Source organism: Anomaloglossus baeobatrachus, chromosome 3 (genome assembly GCF_048569485.1).
Source record: "Anomaloglossus baeobatrachus isolate aAnoBae1 chromosome 3, aAnoBae1.hap1, whole genome shotgun sequence".
Classification (NCBI taxonomy): domain Eukaryota; kingdom Metazoa; phylum Chordata; class Amphibia; order Anura; family Aromobatidae; genus Anomaloglossus; species Anomaloglossus baeobatrachus.
In genome coordinates this window covers 633,725,524-633,749,030 of record NC_134355.1, presented here as the reverse complement: position 1 = coordinate 633,749,030, position 23,507 = coordinate 633,725,524, and the positions used below count along the sequence as shown (strand labels likewise).

General features: G+C 46.6%; 1 pseudogene; it reads right to left on the bottom strand.

The window, feature by feature from the left end:
• Positions 1-6,918: 6,918 nt before the first annotated feature.
• The window catches only part of LOC142297341 (uncharacterized), a 34,558-nt pseudogene continuing 17,969 nt past the window's right edge, over positions 6,919-23,507 (bottom strand).

Here is a 23,507-nt window from a genome sequence, read left to right as displayed (position 1 = left end):
GGCCTTGGGGACCGAGGGCATTTAAGTCCATAATCAATTTCGATTCTTTTCTGAGTAGAGAACGATGCATATCGCCTCCTGTGGGACATGGGTTCATTTTTATTACGCCTGCAAATTTTAAAAGGCGTGGGTTACCACCATGACAATCCTGCATATGGGCAATTAAACGTGGAGAACCTATCCCAGAGTTTATGGACTTGAAATGTTCCCTAAATCGAACATATAAAGGCCAAATTGTTTTACCTATATAATATCTTAGACAGGGGCAAAAAATAACATATACCAAATAGTTGGACTTGCAGGTAATGAGATCTTTTATTTTAAAAAACTCAGTGCCGATTTTTAAAGTATCTCCTGTACAGTGATATTCACAGAAGGGGCAGCCGCCGCACCTATAGTTTCCTTTAGTTTTATTTCGGTCTAACCACGTACCTAGTTTTGGGGTAATAACGCGATTATTAACAAGCATATCTCCTATATTTTTGCATCTCCTATATGAAATTAAAGGGCCCTCGTTTGCCATTTCACTAAGTTCCTTATCTTTATTAATTAAATGCCAATGTTTTTTGACGCTTGATTTAATTGCATCATACAAAAAAAAAAAAAAGATATTATATAGGTAAAACAATTCGGCCTTTATATGTTCGATTTAGGGAACATTTCAAGTCCATAAACTCTGGGATAGGTTCTCCACGTTTAATTGCCCATATGCAGGATTGTCATGGTGGTAACCCACGCCTTTTAAAATTTGCAGGCGTAATAAAAATTAACCCATGTCCCACAGGAGGCGATAAGAAAGCCATGGAACCCATAGGGTGGAGGGGCGACATGACTAGAGGGAAGGGAAGGAGTGATGGGGTTAATGGAAACAGGAATGGTTTGTTTATAAGGCAGAGTAAAGAGATTGGTGGGTAGGAGGAGTTCCCTGGAGGAAGAGGTGGGACAGTTGAGGGGTGTAAGTAAAGGACTTTGACTTACCCCCTCTCTCTTGACTTCCGGATATGGAACGATCCCCGCCCACCCTCCCTTGTGTATAATGCCGAGGGGAATTTGGTCTGGGTTGTTTCTTTGTCACAGCAGCGGGGGGTAGGTCTGGTCCAGAGGCGGTTGAAGGCAATGGTAACTGGACAGAGAGACACCATCTTGGTATGGTGGCTCCAGGTTCTGGGATGTTGCAGGCACGGGGTTCTGCAAAGTTGGGGGGTTAATCCGTAGGTGATTAATACCTCATCTCTGGGTCGGTGTGTTGCGGCCAGGGATACTGGGGTGAGAAGTGGTTCCTGGACTGGGCCTACTCAGGGTTGTATATTTACTGTATTGGTTACTGTGTTACCTATTGTTATTTGTTGGGGTCGCCCGTTGGACGGCGCCCCCTTGTGTTAGTATGTAAATAATAGGTAATAAAGGCTGCTGTGGCCAATTTTAAACCAAGTCACATGCAGTTCGTGTATTATTTATAGATGGTATTGGTGGGTAACACACATACAGCACGACTGGAGAATCCTTCCTCAATGGTCATGCATCGTTCTCTACTCAGAAAAGAATCGAAATTGATTATGGACTTAAATGCCCTCGGTCCCCAAGGCCTGAACGACAAAAATGACTTGTCAGTGTTCCTATAATGCTGGTTTCTCTTTTCATAAGCCTGTTCTTTATGCTTTTTGGGATGTCTTTTGACAGATCATAGTGAGCACTAAATCTGTTCACTTTTTACTCTAATATACCCATGTATGTAACAATTGTTTATAACCTATTTTGGAATTTAAAATATAGATAACGAATTTCTATGTAAATTTGATATATGTGCAGCTGGTATGTGTTTTTAAAATTGCACTTTGTTCACGCAAGGATGCCGCACCCGCATCACCTGTTATTTAAGGGCGGATGCAGCACCTTTGCATGCACTGGACCCGTAGAAGCAAGACTACTTGCGAAACGGCCGCCGTCGTCCGACGTGGCACACCCTCATCCTCCCTCACTACCTGTACCCTTGATGTGACCGTGGAATAAAACGAATTTCTTTATTTGACTATTGGAGTGCGACCCATTCATCTCTACATTGTGGATTTTGCATTGCCTTCACTCTGGGACACGCACCCAGGTCTCCATCAGCACGGAAGCACAACTATACTAGCCATACAGGGATCAGCGGTGCCCGGTATCCTCCACTCAGCTTTATATATATATATAAATATATATATAAATAAAAAAAGTTTTAACCTAGTATGGTTATAGACTGTCACTAGGAGGGAAGAGAAAGCAATAAATGGTTCAACACATGCAGTATGTCCATATAGGGACCATGAAAAAGATAGAAAAAAAAATCATCTTTATGCACTTTTGGGGGTGATGATGCTGGAGTTTTTCTATTTTTATAATTTTTTTTTATCTGAAAGCGGCATCTGGATTGTTTGGCCTTTTGCATCAGAATACAGGATTTGTATGACCGAGTAAATGTGCTGTCCGAACCATTGTTTTGTCTATACAGAGCCATATTGTACCAATATATCCTTACAGTACATCTAAAGCCAGCTTTACACGTTGCAATTTGGTATACGATATCGTATGCGATTTGCAACGCCACCATCGTATGTGCGGCACGTTCAATTTGTTGAACGTGCCGCACAAACGATTAACCCCCATCAAACATACTTACCCGTCCATACGACCTCGATGTGGGCGGCGAACGTCCACTTTCTGGAGTGGGAGGGACGTTCGGCATCACATCGACGTCACGCGGCAGTCGGCCAATAGAAGCGGAGGGGTGGAGATGAGCGGGACGTAAACACCTTCTTCCTTCCGCATTGCCGGCTGGAGCCGCGGGAGGCAGGTAAGATCTGTTCAATGTTCCCGGGGTGTCACACACTGCGATTTGTGCTGCCTCAGGAACATTGAACAACCCGACGTGCAATTCGTCAGGATTCAACGACGTGCGTGCGATGAACGTTTTAACGTTCAATCACAATCGCACGTATCTGTCACACACTGCAATGTACCTTACGATGCCGGATGTGCGTCACTTACGACGTGACCCCGCCGACACATCGTAAGATATATTGTAGCGTGTAAAGCGGGCTTAAATTGTGAGCGGACCAATCTGTTAACTTTCAAACAATAGTCATACAGTGGTAACATAGAGTAAAACAGTGTCATATTTTGGCCACATTGTAAAGCAGTATGGAATTCTGTAAAAACTATTGCTTTACAGGGGAAAGCCTTACTACTGTTACACAGTCATTTCAATCACCCTCGTAACTGGAACCACATTGTAAAGATACAACATAGATTTTTCACAGTGCCTCATGCTTGAAGTTTCCTGCCAAGCATACTAGATGTATACAGCTGTATGCTATGCTATTGTATTTGGCTAAAGGAGTTATGGGGTCTGCCTGGTCTTAACTTGAGGATGTACATCACAGACATGCTACAGTTGCAATTAAAATTATTCAACCAACATTGCAACTTAGTTTTATTTGAAAAATGTATACACTTTCTGCTGTAAACCAGGAGAGCAGACTGTCAGTCATTACATGTCTTACAGTGCTAATGTAGCCCTTGGTTTATAATAAGCTCTGGTGGTAGCTATCTATCTATCTATCCAGCTATCTATCTTTCTAGCTTTTGACTGCATGTACCCCTGCTTCCGGAAGGCACACGGATGTAAAACGGACCATATATAGAACGGAACAGATGCGGTTGTCACACGGATGTGCATTGTTTAAAAAATTTAGCCCTATGGTCTGAGTCATGGTTGACGCAGGGAGTCACCATCACAAGGTCCTCCAATGACAAATAGCAGTTAGGCTGGAGTAGGTGTACTGTCCTGATTTGTCCATCACTGCCCAATGTGCATAGTGTTTACAAAAATTAGCCCCATGGGCTGAGTCATGGTTGACGCAGGAAAGAAACGGTTTTATATGGGAAGGGGTGGACGTTAACAGCACTAGTCAAAATGAACATTTTGGGGGAATTTAGTTTGGCTTGCTCTCATCTGGAGGGATTGCAAACTGTAGAGAAATCCAGTCCTTGTTGAATTTAATCAGAGTTAGGCTATGTGCGCACAGTGCGTTTTTCACGGCGTTTTTGCGCGTTTTTCGGGTGCGTTTTTGGCCTCAAAACTGCAGGACTTTGCTTCCTCAGCAAAGTCTATGAGTTTTCATTTTTGCTGTCCGCACACATCTGTTTTTTTTACCTGCGTTTTTGAGTTAAAAAAAAAAATGGACATGTCAGTTCTTTCCTGCGTTTTTCTGCGTTTTCCCCCCATGCAGTGCATTGGAAAAACGCAGCAAAACGCAGAGATCAAAAACGCAGCAAAACGCAGCCAAAAACGCACCAAATCGCGGCAAAAGCGCATGCGTTTTTTATGCGTTTTTTCGACGCAGGTGCGTTTTTGTGCGTTTTTAGCGGCCAAAAACGCACAAAAACGCAGCGTCAAAAAGACGCAGTGTGCGAACCTAGCCTAAGTCTGTCTGCATTTTCTGTGGAGAGGTGTGAGCCGCACCTGTCAGTGATGATTGCCAGCAGAACTGAAAACACGCTCTGACATTACACTAGCAGCCGAACAGGTCAGCGCCTCCAAGGCTATAAGGAGAGGTCGGGCCAAGTGTTCAGCTTGGACACACAGTAATTAAGAGGGAACTGAAGAGTCAGAAAGGATGCAGGTATGGCTACTTAAGTACCCCTTGACCATGTTGTGCAACTTCTCCCTCCTTGGCATTGTTACAGGCACTTGTTGATGTCCTGGTTTATTGAAAATGGCCCAGTTTGTGCACATCTTCCGCCCATCTCTGTTGGACCTGGTGCTGGTGTCACTCCTCATTAATCCTTGGTGTTGAAATGAGCCAGTAACTCTGCCGCCAGCGTTGTCTGAGGGTGATGTTTTCTTCAACTGATCTACAATGACCCTCTTAAAGAATTCCATTGTGCAACCATTTGGTGACTCCAAAAGGAGAGAAGGAAATTTCTCCTTGTACCGTGGATCCGGTAAGGTGACCAACCAGTAGAAGTTGTTTGATAAAATGTGTATCATGCAAGGGCCTTGCCACAGACACACATCAACTGTGCCATGTGAGCCAAGCTGCAAACAGTCAAAGATTCTGTGTCCCCACCAGGAGGAACAATACCCACTCTCTCCTCATGCTGCCTAGCCTCCTCCTCCTCCACCTCCTCCTCTCCAGCCCATCAATGCTGGACAGACATAAAGCTGGGGTTAAGCGTCCCATGTGTAGCATTGGTAGTCCCCTGGGTAGCACAAAAAAACAAATCTTCTTCCTCCTCATCCTCCTTATACTCCTCATCATCACCCATTGTATCCTCAGAATATTGGCTGGGCTAGGTAATATCACCCATTGAAATATCTGGCTCCATAGCCACATGCTGGGCACTCAAAGCTTCCTTTTTTGAGATTATGCAGTGATTGTTTCAACAGACACAGCAACGATATAGTTAAGCTGATACTGGCCTGATCACCGCTCATGAGCTTGGTGCAGTACTCAAAGTTCTCAAGAACCTCACAAATGTCAGTGTTCTACATCCACTCAACAGTTGTTATGTGTGGTGGCTGACTCTCAGTCTGACGGGCATGTTGAAGCTGGTACTAAGCTACTGCCCTCTACTGCTCAGTAATCCTTGACAACATATAGAATGTAGAGTTCCACAATGTGGGCAGGTCGCACATAAGTCGGTGACTTGGCAAATTAAAGTGCTTTTGCAGCGCTGTAAGACCAACAAAAGCAGTAGAGGAATGGCGGAAATAGGCACTAATATGGCGCACCTTCTCAAGTAGGTACGGCAAGTCAGGGTAAGTTTTCATAAATTTCTGAACAACTAGGTTCAGCACGTGAGCCATGCATGGCACGTGTACAAGCTTACCAACCTTTAAAGCCACCACCAGGTTACGCCCATTGTCGCAAATGACCAGGCCGGTTGGAGGTGCAGCGGGGAGAGCCACTGATCGGTCTGCTCATTTATAACTTGGCACAGCTCTACTGCAGTGCGTGGTTTGTGACCTAAACAGATCAACTTCAGCAGTTTATGTTGCCGCTTTTCCGATGCACTCCCAGCTTGGCAGTGATGGGAAGGGTAATTCAGCAGAGGATGAGGAGCAGGAGGAGGAGGAGGGGAGTCAGGAAGTGGCATATGATGAGGCAGAAAATGCTGGTAGAAGTTGGGCCCGCTATTCTTGGCAAGGGTAGGATGCGTGATGTTACAGTTTGTGACTTTGTTCCAGCCTCCACCAGGTTCAGCCAGTGTGCCGTGATAGATATGTATCGTCCCTGTCCACAACAATTTGTCCACGTGTCTATTGTTAGGTGGACCTTCGAGGTTACAGCGTTGGTCAGAGCACGGTTGAGATTGTTTATCACGAGCTTGTGTAAAGTGGGGACAGCACAAAGGGCGAAATAGTGGCAGCTGGGAACACTGTATTGTTGGACAGTCACAGCCAAGAGATCACAGAAACACTGTGTTCCCACAAACCTAAACGGCAACATCTTCATGGCTAGCAATTTGGCAATATGCGAGTTTAGGTTTTGTTCCTGTGGGTGCATGACTGGTTATTTATGCCTATCCAAAATCTCAGGCACGGACAACTGGATGCTTGCCTGGGATAAGGAAGTGGATGTGGTTGATGTTTGCTGTTTCTGTGCAATTGTAACTTGTCGGCACGATGTATGAACGCCTGCTTCCTTGACAGCAGATTGTGAAGGATGTAGCACAGGCGACATGGTAGTGGTTTCACACCCAGACACAAATTTGGTACCCTGGTGTTCTGTCCACCTACTGGTGTGCTTGGCTGCGTTGTGTTTCCGCATGGTTCTGGTGGTGTTCAAGTTGCCTTTGCCCTGTCTTCTGCTCAACTTGGTATAGCAGATGCTACAGATTACAATGTTTTTCTCTGATGGACTTACAGAAAAAACTTCAGACAGCGGCTGACCACTCCCTTGCCTTGATTTGGGCCACAGTGTGGGTGCTCTTGGGAACAATTGACTCAGTTCTCACGGTAGGCAAAACACAACCCCTTGATGCCTGTGTTGGTGCTACATATCCATCTTCCTTTGTATTGCTGTGCTTGCTATGCATGACAATGGTCCAGGTCAGATCAGTGGACTCATTATGAACCACGTCATCTTGCATCCCATCTTCATTTCCACTTGAAATTGTAAACTGGTCTGATGGCAACTGTGTCTCATCGTCATCAGCCTTCACCTGTGGGGACAGTAAATCATGTTTCTCAGATTGACTTTCTTCTGGCCGTAGGTCGTCAAATACTTGCGCATCAACGCATGCCATCTCCTCACGCACCTCTTGAATGCTGAATGACAAAAAGGCCAGAGTCAACCAAAGTATATGTCCAAAACAGATCCTCAGAGTGGCCAAGCTTGGGCTCATATGTCTCCTGTGACTGATGAAGGGAGGAGGAAGGAGGTCCAGGTTGAGGATTGGATGGGCCAGCCTTCTGTCTATCCACAGTAGACTGTGTGGATGTGGAAGATTGGTTGCTGCTTGAAAAACTCGAAGAGGCCTTGTCTGCCATCTAAGCCAGAATCTGCTCTCCTTCTTCTGGCTTTCACACACATTTATGTTCCAGACCGGGAAATTTGGCAAGGAACATAGTGGATGCATCAAGCTTCTTGTGACCGGACACAGACTCAGTGCCTTGTTGCCCACCACTGACAACACCATACCCAAGTCCTGGCCCTTAACAACTGTCTTTTTTGTAATTTAGGGTTTTGCTGACATATTTACAGATGTTGATAGCCCAAGCCAAGCAAACTTTGACCCCAAAAATATTGTGGAGAAAGTACAAGTGAGTACTTTGTACCAGGTAGCACAAAATGGTAGAGTCCTGCTTTGTATTTGCAAAGGCCACTAGCAACGTATTAATGTGACAGTTGTTCTCTATCCCTATACTTATACAATGCTGGCTCCAGATGCAATGTGCGCAAAATGGCGGCGAAAGGCTTTTATAGGCCCTATGAGGCTGCGCGGCCAGCCAATCACAGTAATGCCACAACCAAGATGGCGTCTGCATTACTGTGATTGGTTAAGAAGCCCAGCATGTTTAGTGGCTGCAAATCAGGCGCCAACAAAACAGCTGGGTGGGGCATCCAAATATAGCGAGGAGAATACACCATTACTCGCAATATAATGAATAGCTCGAATACTGCACTATTCTGTGAATAGTGATGAATACATTTGTGAAACCCCTGAACTATCAGGTCGTCACAGGGTATTGCACAATTTTCCCTTCCATGCAGTATCCATCTCCTCCTTGGTTCCAGGTGGCACCCAATGGTATTGCTACCACCAGCATGCAAATCACAGTCACACACACACCAGTGGGTAGGTCCAGTGGGGAAAGGGCCGCCCAACTTAGTGTCAGGCAGACTTGTGGTAATGTGACTGGGCAGTCATCGGCAGAGGAGCAAGGAAAGTAGTAGCTCTCAAGTAGCTCTCAGGGGGAGAGCAGGCTGGGGAGTTGGAGCTCCCAGAACCGCGTGAGAGAGCAGCCCTCAGAGTGTGAGGGGCTGAGTAGTAGAAGCTCCCGGAAGGTCAGACTAGACTGGAACACACCAAGCAATATCATTGGGAATGGTCACCTGGACGGGCTCCCTTCCTCAGCGGCAGCGGTACTCCAGGACTTTTGGTTTAATTACAATCTGTGTGTTTACTGTCCTTCCAAAGCAGCACCAGACTCATCCAGCACCACAACTACCAACTCTGAGTTCCCTGCTCCTTGCCTTCTAACCTCTTGCATTTAACGGCACTCCCTTACCATCACTGAGCCCTGGGGCATCCCCCCTACCCATGGAGGAGCCAAACACCCAGCTGCCCACTCCATCGCCAACGGGTACTCCCAGCTGCAGTGGTGGTACACCACCTTACCACACACCACGAGTGGCGTCACGAACTTTAGACACTATCCCCTGTAAATACCCCCTTTATTTGAGAGGCCGTATGCCCCCCCCGGGGGGGGCGGATGCGGATCTGTTTCGCCCGGGGACCAGGGGTACTCAGATCCGGGCCACAGAGTCACTTCTGTGGGTATCACGATGGCGTGACCCGGTCTGTGATCCCAGGCTCCACAGTAAAAGGGGATTTGTAAGGGGAATTGTTATAGTTCGTGACGCCACCCACGGTTGTGGTGATTGCACCACCGCTGCTCAGTGTGGGGGTACCGGGGATGGTATGGAGCGGCTAGATGTTATTTCTCCCCTCCGTGGGTAGGGGGGGGTTGGTTGTCCCGGGGCCCTGTGATGGGGGTAAGCAGGGAGCAGGGCGCAGTGCTGCAGTGCGGTGCCCGAGGGCACGGGTGTACTCACAAGAAAGTCACACGGAGTCACTGGTGAACTAAGAATTGCCGGTGTCCGCAGCCTTTGGTACGGGGTGTTAGTGTCCCACACACGGTGCAGCAGCTCCTGTTCTTTCCCTGCAGCCAAGTGCCTTTCTCTCCTCTCTCTTCCACTTTCTCCTCAGCCGGGGACGGGGAATCTACTCCCCTGTAGTGATCCGGGTACCCAGGTACCGAGGGGCCACCGCCCAGCTCCGGCTACCTGTTCTGGCCCCTTCCTCACCACGGCCTGCCCCGGCCCTCTTGGAGAACGCTTCACTCCCAGCCGGGAGCTGAACTCCAGACCTCTGTTCTCTCTGACCTCTCCACACTCTCTGCTCCAGCCCCTCCCCTCTCCTCTGCTTTTCCCTTACACTGGGGCTGTGCTTGTCTGGCTGCACCGGTGTGAGATCATATTACCAAGGAGGATTAACTCTTTATGTGACAACCTGGCTGTGCCAGGGCGTCACACACCCCCCTGGTAAAACACGGCCCGTCCTCGGGCCGGCTAGGCACCGACATTTTATTAAACTGGAAAAGAATAAAACATTGTAAACATCTTCAATCTTCCCACAGCGGGATGCACATTGCTTAAACGTTGCAACAACAAATAACACTTTTAATACTGTTAACGTAACGGGTCCTTTAGTCACCCACCCAAACAACCTAGCCTTGGTGCTGCCCCTAAAACCCAGGCAGCACCCCTTGACCCCAGTCCAGGAACAGCCCCAAATTGGTCAACGGGACCGGTACTTCGCTGCCGTTGCGGCCGGGCGGACTGCCGGAGCCGTCGTCATCTCCGTCGCGGCCGGGCGGACTGCCGGGGCCGGTGGCATGGTGGTGACAAAGGTGAGGCCTGGGGACCCCAGGTCTGGGTCCTCCCCAACAGGCGCTGCGGGCTCCGCTACCAGTAACAGGGGTAACGGGTCGGTGCATCGCTGCGGCGGCCTCTCCAGGAACCAAATGTTGGCAGAGTCCTGGCGTCCCTGCCTGTACAGTCCTTGTCACATAAGCTGCGGTTCCTTCTTTCTGCTCCCCCCTGGTACTCGGGAGCAGTCCTTCCAGCAGCTTTTTAAGTTTCTGTTTTCGCTTCCGGTCCTCCGGAGCTTCACTTCCGCCCGCGTTCTCAGGGGGCGGAGCCTCTTTTTCGCGCCCACCGCTCGGAGAAGAAGGCGCCAAGTTGTTGTTTTTGGCGCCTAAAATGGCGGCTAAAATGGCGGATTTCAAGATTTTTGCAGCGGATCACCGCTGACAGTCCAGAATAAGGCGCACTTCCTCCAGGTAACTGGATGGGTTCGATCCTGTTCGTGACGCCAAATGTTTCGCCCGGGGACCAGGGGTACTCAGATCCGGGCCACAGAGTCACTTCTGTGGGTATCACGATGGCGTGACCCGGTCTGTGATCCCAGGCTCCACAGTAAAAGGGGATTTGTAAGGGGAATTGTTATAGTTCGTGACGCCACCCACGGTTGTGGTGATTGCACCACCGCTGCTCAGTGTGGGGGTCCCGGGGATGGTATGGAGCGGCTAGATGTTATTTCTCCCCTCCGTGGGTAGGGGGGGGTTGGTTGTCCCGGGGCCCTGTGATGGGGGTAAGCAGGGAGCAGGGCGCAGTGCTGCAGTGCGGTGCCCGAGGGCACGGGTGTACTCACAAGAAAGTCACACGGAGTCACTGGTGAACTAAGAATTGCCGGTGTCCGCAGCCTTTGGTACGGGGTGTTAGTGTCCCACACACGGTGCAGCAGCTCCTGTTCTTTCCCTGCAGCCAAGTGCCTTTCTCTCCTCTCTCTTCCACTTTCTCCTCAGCCGGGGACGGGGAATCTACTCCCCTGTAGTGATCCGGGTACCCAGGTACCGAGGGGCCACCGCCCAGCTCCGGCTACCTGTTCTGGCCCCTTCCTCACCACGGCCTGCCCCGGCCCTCTTGGAGAACGCTTCACTCCCAGCCGGGAGCTGAACTCCAGACCTCTGTTCTCTCTGACCTCTCCACACTCTCTGCTCCAGCCCCTCCCCTCTCCTCTGCTTTTCCCTTACACTGGGGCTGTGGCTTGTCTGGCTGCACCGGTGTGAGATCATATTACCAAGGAGGATTAACTCTTTATGTGACAACCTGGCTGTGCCAGGGCGTCACAGATCCGTGCAGCCCGGCTGGTGACGTGGGGGCGGTACACAAAAAAGGCATATGAAGTATTTAGGAATTTATTTATAATGATATTTCCATTGTCTTTTTTTTTCCTATTCCTGGAGAACTACTTCATGAATTTTTGGCTAAGTGGAACCATTTGAGTGAGAAGAAAATCATCAAGTATAAGAAGGTCGTTAACTTTTCAGCAACTATATGTAACATTTTGGATGTCTTGAAAATGATTGATTTTTCAGGGTGATAAGCTGGGCAGATTTACCATGGCAGCGGGAACATTATTTATATGGTGACAGTATATATTGTAGAACAATGCAAGCGGAATTGATTCAAGCTCTGAAGGTTGGAGGCGTCATTTGTTATTATGTCTATATTAATCTTTTCAAGGTTCCTGAAAATATAATGAAGACCTCAGAAGAGACTGGAGTAGACAGTTCAATGTGTAACATGGAAATATGTTCTGCAAAGCTCTGGATGCTATCATTCTACCTTAGAATTAACCCTTCAGCAGCATGTTGTCAAAATTTATGCCAAAAAGGTGGTTTATACATTAACCAATGACTTTTATTTGCAATATTAAAAACAAATGAAAATTTTAGTTATGAAGGTAAGTATTATAAAATTAAAGTTCTGAATTCTTTGAATCACAAGATCCTCTCTATGAATCACTGGTCCATTAAAGGTGTATTCTCAAGGTATTAAATTATTTAACACAGCATGAAAATAAGTAAGTTTGCAATTACCTTGCTTTTTTCTATCTGCTTTCATTCCTCTGAATTGAGAGCATTTACGGTATATTATATTGTGTACAGCTTGTTTCCACGGAGCTGGTCTAGAAGTGTGTGCAGCAGTAACATTCCAGTGAAGAGTTAATCTCTAACCCAGCCACTTCTGTACAGCATATTGATTTCTATACAACAGTTAGTTGCTCGCCTCCCTCCAACCCCTCTGAGCTCCTGACAAGCTGCTGTTATCAGTCCTGTTAATTCACAATCCTCCAGCCCTAGAATTATGGCTCTCACTGTCCTGAGTTATGGACTTGTGAAATGTCAAGCAATGTATTTTTATGGTTAAAGATTTCTTGTTAAAAAATAAATATTTTATGTTCAACATTATTTTTTTTACAGAAATTCATAATATTTCTTCACTCATATAGTGCTATTAATTCCATAGTGCTTAAAGGCTGCTTTACCCGGGACGATTTATCGTGCATTCGCATGTGTGATCGCACCCGCCACCATCATTTGTGCGGCACGGGCAATTTGTTGCCCGTGTCGCACAAAGTCGTAAATCTCCATCACACATACTTACCTCCCGAACGACCTCGCTGTGGGCGGCGAACATCCTCTTCCTGAAGGGGGAGGGACGTTCGGCGTCACAGCGACGTCACACTGCAGCCAGCCAATAGTAGCGGAGGGGCGGAGATGAGCGGGACGTAAACATCCCGCCCACCTCCTTCCTTCCGCATTGCCGGCGGGACGAAGGTAAGCTGCAGTTCATCGTTTCTGGGGTGTCACACGGAGCGATGTCTGCTGCCTCGGGAATGATGAACAACCGGCGGGTAGAAGGATGTGCGATTTTTAGAAAATGAGCTACGTGTCAATGAGCAATGATAAGGTGAGTATTTTTGCTCGTTAACAGATGCTCGTAGCTGTCACACGCTACGATATGTCAAACAGTGCCGGATGTGTGTCACTAACAACGTGACTCTGACGACATATCGTTTGATATATCGTAGCGTGTAAAGCCCGCTTAAGAGACATCAGCAACACTGTCCCCATTGGGGCTCCCAATGTAAAGTCCCTATCAGTATGTCTTTAGGGTGTGAAAGGAAACTGGAGTACTCAGAGGAAACCCATGCAAACACGAGAACATACAAACTCCTTGCAGATTTTATCCTTGGTGGGATTTGAACCCAGGACCCCCACGGTGCAAGACTGCAGTGCTACTGAGCCACTGAGCCACTGTGTCGCCCATAAATCGAGGTCCAAATTTTTATCAGCTTTGTGGAGGAAATTTATATTTTTTTTCACAAAGGAGTTCATTTGTGTTCTTCTTGGTTTAGTATAGTTGCTACTTCGATTCCCTGTTTTTGTTTATTCAGGCGATGAGGCAGCTGAGCCAAACTTAATACAATACATAAACAATAATTATATAAATCATTGTTTTACAAGTTATCAACCAAGTAAAATTATACAATTTTTAGAGTTAGAATTCAGAGGACCCTAAACAGGCAACACAGTGCATTGTAGTGTATATATAGGATCTGGGGTAACTTGACCCTTGAGGCCACTTGTCAACCTTTCACACTATTAAGGCAATTCCATTTGGTTAGTCAGAACAAATATGTTTTGCTCTGACGAGCCCTCTTTCAAAAGAGACAATATTAATTTGACAGAAATTACTGGACAAAAACTATACAAATAAAGACATTGAAATACTGCTACATAGGGTTAATATACAGTATATTCCAGTGAAATAAAATTACAGTGTAAGAATAAAAGGAAACAAAATCATCATGAACCAGTCACTGTTAGCAGTCCATACAGCCTACAATATAAGAAAATAACATAAATATTGATTACTGCCCATATTATATGCAGATGAAAGACTCGAGAAAATACTTAATAAAGGTTTCAGATGCATAGCCATTAGGTAATTTACTATCACCCAAGATATATGTGGAAAGGAAAGATCATGAAAAATTGTCACAAAATAAGGGTAAAATGTAATGTATGTAAGTTTGCAAATGTACAGATCTAATAGGACCGCATGGAAGAAAAATCCCTATTGCAGAATTCCTTAATTGTGGCACTATGTATTGTAGGGGTTTCAGCTCCCTCGTAGCCTGTTATGAACATAAATCCCTCACACACACGATCAATGGAAAGAGAAAGGTGCGGCCACAACTAACTAGTTCCTGTACAGACTAAAAAGACCATAGCTGCACAACTAACCACACCACCTCAGACATGTATACCTAATAGGCCATCGAGGGGTTTCACTTGGCTTTTGAAGGCCGTAATGTGGCGCCCCAGGACCTGGTCGCCACAACAGCATTGCCCCTCTAAAGGGTTAATGCTGAGCCTGGAGGTAATTGGGGGAATCTTTGGCCAGTAAGTTTAACATCCAACGTAGTTTCTCCCTCAGGCCAGCAGGGGGAGCTCTGAACCTGGAGTTCCAGGGAGCATTACTTAAATCTGACCTGAGGGAGGAGTTAGAGTGAGTCTGTAGAGAGAAAGCAGAGAAAGCAGACGCAGAGTGTGCTGTCTTGTGGAACTGGGGCCTGGAGCTGGAAGAGCTTGGCCCAGTGAAGCAAGATTTGCAGAGAGGCACAGAAGAGACTCAGACATCGGAGTCTGTGGTTGCCAGGGTATAAAATCCTTCCCTGGTGGCCGAATCCGGAGGGCAGGAGAGCTGCAAGCCCCCTGGCCCAGAAGCAATCTGAAGGTACAGCTGCATCCCAAGAGCCCGGTGTGGACTCCAGCAGAGAAGCACCAGAGAGGGCCTGCGCAGCCTACCACACAGAAAAAGGAACGAACCACCGGTCCCAGCAGCAAGAGTGCCATTGCTAAATTCAGAGTGCAGGGTCCTGTAGAAGAAAAGAAAGATTAGGGAGTAGGCCTCATACTCAACTGGCCAAGGATATCACCCCCAGGCACTTCCAGGCCGGCCGGATCATCTTTACCACCTGTGACGGTCTCCCTGGACTAAACTGTTGCCAAGTAAAAGAGGAGAAGGTAAAGAGACTACTGTTTGTGCCTGTTTCTTTCACTGCCTGTCGGCCCTGCACCGTATTATTCACACAACATCACACCATAGACTCTCACGAGCACCAACTGTTGCCCCGGGGTACCGCTCCACCTGTGGGGAGCAGGACCATCCAAGCTGCCATTCCATCAGCCCCGGAGGCCCCATACAGCAGTGGCGGCTTAATAGCCGCAAACCACAGGTGACGTCACGACAACCATAAACTTTATTCACCAGCCATATTTAACTGACACCCACCAGGGCCACGGAGTCGGGCCCCGCCACCACTGACGACCCCCGGACTAGTCCGGCCCGGCACTGGGTGTCCCATAGCCCTGGGGTGGGCGAGTCAGTAACACACTGCCTACAAGGGGAGAGGAAGGTGTGCAGGAACAAACAGATACCGAGTATGAGAAAAATTGAACTAAGTCAGGTAAAAATATTTGGAGTTGGAAAGGAGAAATCACTGACTCACAGCAAACACTCAACTGTTGTTTACTTCACAGGTAAACCCTTAAGATGAAATGCTGGAACTCCCAGGAACAAGTCCGCATAGAAATAAAGCCAGCAAGGAAATGCAGTGAGGGGTGAATATGTATTAGCCGACTCATACTGTGATAGGGAAAATAGTAATAGGAAAATGAGAAACACCTGGAGAGAAGCAAATCAGAAAGGAAAACAAATACCAGAGGAACCATCAGAAGCAGGACAAGTAAGAAAAAGCAATAGCCCAGAAGACAGAGGAGATGACTAGAGATGAGCGAACCGGTCGCGGTTCGGCTCGAGGTCGGTTCGCCGAACGGGGGTCCCGTTTGAGTTCGGTTCGTCGAACGTTCGACGAACCGAACTAGAACCAATAGGCTATAATGGGAGGCAATCACAAACACATAAAAATGCATGATAAATGTACACAAACAGTTAATAAACATTGCCATAACACTTACCGGTCCCCGCGATCCCTCCTGCACTCTGTCTCCTGCCGCTATTCCATCCGATGATCGCTGAATCCTCCCGGTGACCGGCACTGCCAGCAGAGAAGCAGGACCTATCGTGACGTCAAAATAGCCATGTGACCAGTCACGTGGCTATTATCTCATTGGCTACAGACTGGTCACATGACTATGACACGTCATGTAGGACCTGCAAGTGCATCTCTCCGGTACACGGTGCACATTTGTGTATCGCCGTGTACCGGCGATATGCTCTAGCACACGGTCGACTCCCCGTTCCGTTAGGGACCGGCTGACACAGCCGGTCATTAACGGAGATCACCGTTGCCATAGCAACGCAGTTAGCGGTGACGTCACCGCTAACCGCGTCTCCGGGAGCACCGTTGCTATGGTAACGCGTCTGTCAGCGTTACCGCTGTTACCGCTAGCAGCACTGATCACTCACGGAGTGAAGGCTGCACGCTGCTTCCCGATTGTAGTGAGGATTGTAGTGAGGATGAGGTGCCCCAGCCCATGATGGGCTGGTGCACCTCATCCTCACTACAATCGTCACTACTACTACACTAGTGAGGATTGTAGTGAGGATGAGGTGCCCCAGCCCATGATGGGCTGATGCACCTCATCCTCACTACAATCGTCACTACTACTACACTAGTGAGGATTGTAGTGAGGATGAGGTGCCCCAGTCCATGATGGGCTGGTGCACCTCATCCTCACTACAATCCTCACTACAATCCTGAAGTGCAGTTTCTTCAAATTCATTTAAAGGCACTTGGAACGCTGAAATTGCTGCTTATAATTTAAGCCTCTATTAAAAACCTCTTATCAGCGCTGGTTTATTGGGGATTTATTGGGCTGACAGGGGGTAATAAAGATGGAGTCTCTAATGTGTCTGTGTATTTATTTCTATTAAAGTATTTTTTCTCTGTGTGGTGTCTTTTTTTTAACCGTTTATTGGAGATTCTTAATGGCCGGGTCAAACGTGCCTGACATTAAGAATCTCTGGCTTAATACTGGCTAGTAAAACAAAGCCAGTATTAACTCATGATTACCCAACAAGCCACCCGGCTCTAGGGCTGTTGGAAGAGTTGGATACTGCGCCAGATGATGGCGCTTCTATGAGAGCGCCATTTTCTGGGACGGCTGCGGACTGAAATTCGCAGCAGAGGCGCCCAGAAACCTTGGGCTAACCTGTGCTGCGGATTCCAATCCCCAGCTGCCTAGTTGTACCCGGCTGGACACAAAAATGGGGCGAAGCCCACTTCATTTGTTTTTTAATTATTTCATGAAATAAGTGAAATAATTAAAAAAAAAGGGCTTCCCTATATTTTTGGTTCCCAGCCGGGTACAAATAGGCAACTGGGGGTTGGAGGCAGCCCGTAGCTGCATGCTGTACCTGGCTAGCATACAAAAATATGGCGCAGCCCACGTCATTTTTTTGGTGGGCAAAAAACTTCTGCATACAGTCCTGGATGGAGTATGCTGAGCCTTGTAGTTCTGCAGCTGCTGTCTGCTCTTCTCCATACAGACACACAGCAGCTGCAGAACTACAAGGCTCAGCATACTCCATCCAGGACTGTATGCAGAAGTTTTTTGCTGAAAAAATTATGTGGGCTTTGCCATATTTTTGTATGCTAGCCAGGTACAGCAGGCAGGTACGGCTGCCCCTAACCCCCAGTTGCCTATTTGTATCCGGCTGGGAACCAAAAATAAAGGGAAGCCCTTTTTTTATTATTTCATGAATTTCATGAAATAATTAGAAAACAAATGACGTAGGCTTCGCTCCATTTTTGTGTCCAGCCAGGTACATCTAGGCAGCTGGGGATTGGAATGCGCAGCACAGGTTGGCCCGAGCTTTCTGGGCCCCACTGCTGCGAATTGCAGTCTGCAGCCGCCTCAGAAAATGGCACTTTCATAGAAGCGCCATCTTCTGGCGCTGTATCCAACTCTTCCAGCACCTGCCTGCTATACCTGGCTAGCATACAAAAATATGGCGAAGCTCACGTCCTTTTTTTGTAGTTTTTTGGCCAAAAAATTAAAAAATGCTTCCCTGGATTTTCCATTGCCAGTGAAGGTAACACCAAGCAGTGGGGATTAGCAGCCAGTAGCTGCTTGGATTACCCTTAGCTAGCAATACAAAAAATGCAGCTGGAGCCCATATATATTTTTTTTAATTATTTATTTAAATAACTAAAAACAAAATGGGCTTCCCTGTATTTTGATTGCTGGACATCACAGTGCTGTAAAAATAAATCTTTAAAAAAAATGACATAGCGCTCCGCAGTATTTTTGATTCTCAGCGCAGATAAAGCAGACAGCTATGGGTTGCCACTCCCATCTGCCTGTCGTTACCTTGGTTTGCAATCAAAATACAGGGAAGCCCATTAATTTTTTCTATTTAAAAAATAGTTAAAAAAAAAATGACGTTGGGTCCCCCCATTTTTGATAGCCAGCTAGGGTAAAGCAGACGTCTGTAGCCTGAAAACCACAGCTGGCAGCTTTACCGTGGTTGGGGATCCAATGTGGAGGTCCCCCCAGGCTCTTTTTTTATAATTATTTTATAAATATTAATAATTACACAAAAAAAGTAGGGTGCCCTCCAAATTGGATCACCAGCCAAGGTAAAGCGGACAGCTGTGGTCTGGTATTCTCAAGGTGGGAAGGTCCATAGTTATTGGGCCTTCACAGCCTAAAAATAGCAGGCCGCAGGCACCCCAGACGTGGCGCATCCACTAGATGCGCCAATCCTGGCGCTTCACCCCAGCTCATCCTGTGCCCTGGTGCAGTGGCAAACGGGGTAATAAATCGGGTTGATACTAGCTGTAAAGTCACCTGAGATCAAGCCCAGCAGTTTGTGATGTCATGGCGTCTATTAGATACCCAACATCATAAACTGTCAGTACTAACAAAAACAAAAAATCGACAAAAGAAATTTATTTGAAAAAACAGTCCCCAAAACATTTCCTCTTTCACCAATTTATTGTAAGAAAAAAAATAAAGGGGTCCCACGACGACTCTGGACCGTCTAGAATATGGGGGGGAGACACTCAGGGAACGTATCCCCCATTTTCTAGGAGTGCGGACCCTTCATGTGAGGAGTGTGGGTGCAATGAATCTGCACTCACTCTCCCCGGGTCCACAGCAGCAGAGTCCATGTCATAATGGTTGCTACCAAAGCTGCAATGCCCTGCTCATGAGGTAAGGGCATGCCTAATCAGGAGAACTACTGTAGAGGAAGCTCTGCTCACTGGTATATAGGTGCTCAGAGGTAATAATAGATAAAATTAGTGAGTAACCTCGGCACTCTAAATCTCCCAGACTAAGTCAGTAAGTCACAGCGGATAGTAATGCAAAATCACTCTTTATTGGTCCGTATTAAGAAAAAAATTTTTTTCATAAGCATATATGTTTTTGTCCAAAACAAGTTACAAATGACGTTTCGGCCTGAGCCTTCGTCAGATTGGACTTATCTGCATGTAATCATGAAAAATGGCAATAATCAGTATCACATAAGAGTGAGAGAACAATAACATAAACTCGAACAATGTAGAGGTACAATTGGGATGCAGCAAAAAAATTGCAACACAGCAAGAAATGAAACACATGATACAAATGTCATAATACAGTACAAGGACAATATAGTAATGACAAATATGGGATCAGAGTAGGCTTAGACAGCTCTGGTACGAAAGAGATGTCAATCATAAAGTAACATGTGCAGTAGGTGTAGAGCTACAGTATGCATGGCAGAGCTAATGGGTAGACCGACCATAGAAAAAGAACAGAGAAAAAGTGGAGAAAAAAATGGAGAAAAAGTGGAGAAAAAGTGGAGAAAAAAATGTAGAAAAAGTGGAGAAAAAATGGAGAAATAGGTGGAGAAAAGGTGGAGAAGAAGTGGAGAAAAAGTGGAGAAAAAGTGGAGAAAAAGTGGAGAAAAAGTGGAGAAAAAATGGAGAAAAAGTGGAGAAAAAGTGGAGAAAAAGTGGAGAAAAAGTGGAGAAAAAATGGAGAAAAAGTGGAGAAAAAATGGAGAAAAAGTGGAGAAAAAGTGGAGAAAAAGTGGAGAAAAAGTGGAGAAAAAATGGAGAAAAAGTGGAGAAAAAGTGGATTAAAAATGGAGAAAAAGTGGAGAAAAAGTGGAGAAAAAGTGGAGAAAAAATGTAGAAAAAGTGGAGAAAAAGTGGAGAAAAAATGTAGAAAAAGTGGAGAAAAAGTGGAGAAAAAGTGGAGAAAAAGTGGAGAAGAAGTGGAGAAGTGGAGAAGAAGTAGAGAAGAAGTGGAGAAGTGTTTGTTCATGCCAGATGGGAGATAAATCATTTTTTACCGGCGCTGTCATTTACTGTAACGTGATAATCGGTATACGCTGTATACCTGTGATCACGTGAGCGGGGACCGGAAAAACCGTCCTGAATCATGATCTCCAGGGTCTCAGCTAGCCCTGAAACACCGGAGATTTTCTGACGCTGGGGGGCGTTATTCACTTATTTCTGCCTGCTGTTTATAAACGGCAGATCAGAATAAGGCTACATTAACACGACCAATCCATTTTTGTGGTCTGCAAAAAACAGTCCGTTTTTTTTCACGGGTGCATCTGTGTGGCATCCGTTTTCGTTCCGTAGACGGTCCGTATGTCATCTGTTTGTCATCCGTGTGCCTTCCGTTTTTTTTGTGTACTGCAAAAAAACTGAATGAGGGTAAATGCATAAATTTACCCAGGATCCATAGCTTCATCCTACATGAGGCGGTCACATGTTCACTCCAGTGCCATTTTCTACTGCTTTTCACAGCGTAGAGCGCTCTGGTGATTTTCTTGTGCTTGTGCACTTCATATCAGTCTTTTCTGTCATTATAATGGCAGAAAGACACATAATGTCCCACTCTCCTGCATTTTGTAATTTTGCACCCTTTGGTGCCTTTCATGTGGCACTAAGGGGGTGCTTAGCTTTGTATTTAGCCAAAAAATGAAAAAAAAAATGACGTAGGGTTCCCCCTAGTTTTGTAGCCAGCTAGGGTAAAGCAGACGGCTGCAGCCTGCAGGCCACAGCTGGCAACCTCACCTTGGCTGGTAATCCAAAACTGAGGGCACCCCATGCTGTTATTTTAAATTAAATAAATAATTAAAAAAAAAAACACGTAGGGGGTCCCCCCAAAATTGGATCACCAGCCAAGGTAAAGCAGACAGCTGGGGTCTGATATTCTCAGGCTAAGGAGGTCCATGGTTATTGGACTCTCCCCAGCCTAAAAATAGCAGGCCGCAGCCGCCCCAGAAGTGGCGCATCCATTAGATGCGCCAATCCTGGTGCTTCGCCCCAGCTCATCCCGCGCCCTGGTGCGGTGGCAAACGGGGTAATATATGGGGTTAATACCAGATGTGTAATGTCACCTGGCATCAAGCCCTGGGGTTGGTGAGGTCAGGCGTCTATCAGATACCCGACATCACCAACCCAGTCAGTAATAAAAAAAAAATAGACGACAAACACATTTTTATTTGAAAAAACACTCCCCAAAACATTCCCTCTTTAACCAATTTATTAGAAAGAAAAACAAATCCAGGTCTGGTGTAATCCAAGGGTTTGCCATGACGATCCACACTGTCCCAGTCAATGAAGAGCAGACTTTCCCCATTGGCTGGGAGAGCAGTGCAGTGACCTGAGCTAACATCAATGGGTCAGCCCAGGTCACTGCAGGGGATGACAAGTGCTGCTGTCAGCGAGGTACATTACCTGCGCTGATCTCCAGCACACTGACAGCACCTGTCACTGAGTTCAATGACCGGCGCCTTCACACCAAGTATCGCGAGAGGCCCGTGACGTCACCGCTAGTCAGTCTCGGGTCGGAAGCGAGAGAAGGTGATGTGACAAGCGGCGGCCATGGAGGACAGTGACAGCGCTGAGGTCGGGATGGCGGGACTTCATCACCGCAGGTAAGCCGAGCGGGTCCATGTGTGTGTGTGTGTGTGTGTGTGTGTGTGTGTGTGTGTGCGTGTGTGTATGTATGTGTACATGCCGCGGGCAGGAGGGGGCGGAGCGAGCTGAGCGGGGAAGTGTGGGCTTCCTGCACGTAACTAGGATAAACATCGGGTTACTAACCAAAGCGCTTTGGTTGGATACCCGATGTTTATCTTGGTTACCAGCTTCTGGCAGGCTGCCAGCGATGGCTCCTGCACACTGTAGCTGTAAAAAGCCCTGCTTTTTGCTGCTAGAACCGTTCTCGAACGTATCTAGAACTATCGAGCTTTTGCAAAAAGCTCGAGTTCTAGTTCGATCTCGAACAGCCCCCAAAATCACTCGAGCCGCGAACTGGAGAACCTCGAACCTAGAACCGCGCTCAACTCTAGAGATGACCACAAAACCACAGGTCACCGAGTCAAATCCTCAACTCGAGCCAAGACAGTAGCATCTTCCTTTGACGAGAGGCCATCGGACACTCAAAAGCATTTACTGTCTGACGTTGCTGACGGAAATCCCTGACCAAGCAATCCACATTAAGATCTTCCAAATCAACCCAAGAGTTATATTCAGAACCATAACTTAATGTAAACGACACCTGACCCGCATGGAACCAAGATCTTGCTCTACCTCATAATCCCAATTCCTTTGGAAATCCACCTCAATTAAGTCTTTGTGACTAGGTTTCCCTTTAAAAAAAATTTAAAAGGGAAGAGTTTAAAGAAATATTGATTTTCTACGCAATAGGAAGTGACAACTTAACAATCACAGGGTTAAGTATGTTAGGACCTACAAACTTTGGTGCAAACTTCCTAGACATGACCTTTAACCGTAGCTTCTTTGAAGGCAATCATACAAAATCCCACACCTTGAAGACAGGAGCCTTCCTTCCTCTGCAGTAAGCACCTCTTTTATCCGCCCTCCTTCCAGACCCTAATTCATTGCCAATAAAATCTCTTCTCTGGCCCAAGGGACTGTAATCCTAAAAAGTTCCCAAAAACTGGATGAAAACCCCAGCAGCAAAAAAAGTAAGGTCCTGGTAGCTGCAGAGGTATGGTTATTAAGAGCAAATTCGAGGCAGAAACACCACCCAGGCTTCCTGATCTGATGGAAACAAAACATCTTAAATACTTGATTCATCTTTTTTGTTTACCCATTAGTCTCAGAATGATAAGTTATAACCCAAGAAAAACGGACAGCTGGATATCATCTCTGGAGCAAAAAACTGTGCCAAAAGCTAGCCAGAAATTGAGCTCCTGTATCAGAAAAAATGTTTTGGGGAATGTCATGCAGTTTATCGATAAGAGATTAGCAACTTTGTTAATTTCTCCTAACAGTTAGCAACTTTTGAAGAGAGACCAAATTAACCATTTTGCTAAAACAGTCCA